The sequence below is a fragment of the Myotis davidii genome, unplaced genomic scaffold (assembly GCF_000327345.1).
Source record: "Myotis davidii unplaced genomic scaffold, ASM32734v1 scaffold249, whole genome shotgun sequence".
Taxonomy (NCBI): Eukaryota; Metazoa; Chordata; class Mammalia; order Chiroptera; family Vespertilionidae; genus Myotis; species Myotis davidii.
Genome location: NW_006300367.1, coordinates 5263619 through 5266353, shown reverse-complemented (window position 1 = coordinate 5266353; position 2735 = coordinate 5263619).

Below are 2735 nucleotides of genomic sequence, written 5' to 3'. Positions count from 1 at the left end.
TCAGCGCAGGGCCCGGAGCAGCCCCGCGGGGGAAGAGGGGACGCTCTGAGCACGAAGTCAGGGCCGAGATCCAGGCACCCTCCGCTCCCCCTCCCCACCCCCCGCGCCCTGTGCATTCAGCACTTTACACTCTGAGCTCGTGGTGTTTTCCTTTTAGTTGTGTGTTGATCTCCTTCTAGAATGTGAGCTCCACGAGGCAAGGCCTGGACTCACTCGCCCTGTTAGCTCCGCTGCCTAGAAAGGTGCTTTGGGACATGGTAAGTGCTCATGGGTATTCCTTGAATAAATGTGAGAAAAGGGATGGTCCTGTGAGTCATCAGTCACCGGGAGGAGGTGGCATTGAGCTGAGGACGCATCTCTAGGAGCATCTGGAGGGATTCCATTTTAATTTTAAATGTAGTACTTCCATGGTTCTCAGTACACATCGTGTGTGTGTGTGTGTGTGTGTACCACTTAGAATACTATAATTTTTCGTGCCACACTTGAAGAGATTAAAAGGCCTAAAGCAACACGAGAGAGAGAGAGAGAGAGAGAGAGAGAGCGGCTGAGGTGGGAGAGGCAGGCATGACGGGCCCTCGGGGGCCCAGCAGACCCTGCCCGGAGCTGGGGTTATGTTCCGGGTGTCTTAAGCAGAGGAGGTGCATATCTGATGTGCCTTTGGGAAAGATCAATCTGGAAGGAGTGTGGACAGAGGGTCGTAGTGGGGGTCAGTTAGGAGGGAGTGGAGGCCAAACAGCCATAACACCAAGTTCTGTCCCTGTGTGTTAATCAAAGGAAATGAAGTCGCATGGAGACCTGGGCCCAAAATCCCCCGCTCCCCTCTCTGTTCTCTCAGCGCCCCTCCCTCCAGCCACAGCTGCAAGACACTTACCCTGAGTAGCTGCAAGGACTGCTACCCGCCCCTGCTCTTCTGCCCCATGAGGACAATGAAAATGTGCAGCTCAGTTCCGCGTCAAGGAGGGACTTGCTGCACTCGCCACAGGGAGCACCCAGCAGCCAGCCCTCCGCCCCCAGCGCTGCTGGGACTGCCCTCCTCCGCGGAGCCACTATCAAGGCCCGAGCACTAGGAGTCTGACCCTGCCCTGCTGGCCGGCGTGGCTGGGAGTTGAGTGTCTGCCTATGAACCAGGAGGTCACAGTTTGATCCCCAGTCAGAGCATATGTCCAGTTGCTGCTCCATCCCCGCTGTGGGCGTCAGGAAGCAGCTGATCAATGATTCTTTATCATCATTGATGTTTATATCTCTCTCCCTCTTCGTTCCTCTCTGAAACCAATAAAAACATATTATGTTTTAAAAAAGCGTCTGGCCCTCTCAGCAAATGGGCTGCTTTAGCCCAGGACTCCTCATGCACCCGCTGAAATTGCTGGAGGGTGGCGTTCCCTCCGTCTGATCCGCCCCTGTTTTCCTCTCGTCCCCTGCACAGGTGTTAATCTCAGGGGAACTTCCTAGTGAGCACCCTGAGCATTAACCTTCGTCTCAGGGTCCGTGCCAAGCACCGCATGCAAACGGGAGGCACTCTGGGATGGTGGGTTCTCGCTTCAGCCGAGCAGTAGCTGCATCAGGGAGGGAGCTGGAGAGTAGGTTTCCTTCCAAGCAGTGGTCAGGGTGGGTCTCCTAGTGAGGCTGCCTGAGCGATGGGCTCGGCTCCCGGGGTCTCCCCACATAGGGGTCACCGCGGAAGCCCTTGAGGACCAAAATCCAGGAGCACTTCCTCCGGTGCTTTCATCTGCGCACGCCCTTCCTCTCCTGCCTCTGGGCTGACGAGAATCCCATCCCAGCACAGACTGGATGTGGCTGGAGCGGTGCACGTCCATTTCGGGACTTGGGGGACACTCACCGTGGGGAGAAGGGAGGGGGCTCGTCTCCCTCTTGGCGCTGCCGGTGTCTTGCCTCCGGCCATGATCTTTGTTGCTGGGACTCGAGATGAAAAATGAAGACAGTTGCTGATTCTTCAGGTTTTGAGCCCCATGTTTTCTGCGCCCCCTTTGCCCAATCCCGTGGCCTTTCTCCCCTCTGCACCCTCCGTCTGGTGACTCTGAGGCACTGGAGGTGGGAGGCAGCCTGGACCCCTCCCTGCCTGCATGCCACCCTCCCGCTCCCCCTGGTCCTGGTCCTCCCGAGCCGCCAGCTCTAGGTGCAGAGCGGAGAGGGTGGTTTGGGTGGGTGAGCGGGAGTCTGAGGACGGCCCACGTGGGGACGGGGTCTCAGAGGGAAAAGCGTGCATACATATGTTGATCGCAGTATTGTCTCTAATTGCGAAAACTGGAGGCAAACTGAATGTCCATCAGTAGTAGGCTAGATCCTCAGCTGTGGTCTGGTCACACAATGGAATCCTCTACAAGCATGAAACTGGTTAGAGCGACTTGGCTGAACTCACAGGCAAGGCTGAGCAAAGCAAAGCAAGCTGCCGGTTGCACACTGTGTGATGCTGCTTTATGCTAGGATTAGAAACATGCGAAACAACACTAAATACTGTCCAGGGTGCTTGCCCGCGTGGCTAGGAGGTGACACACACAACGGCTTCCCTCTGGGAGGAGCTCGCCCTCCTTCCCTGGGTGATCTATTCACATTAATTATCTCTTAGGTGGGACAGCAGGGACGCGAACAGCCATTGCAACATCTTTTTACACATTTAGGCCATCTGAAATATTTCATTAATAGATGGATTTCTCAGTCTCTGCACAGACTGGGGGGAAGAGGTACCTGCCTGTCCACCGTCCCCAGAGAATGCCCCC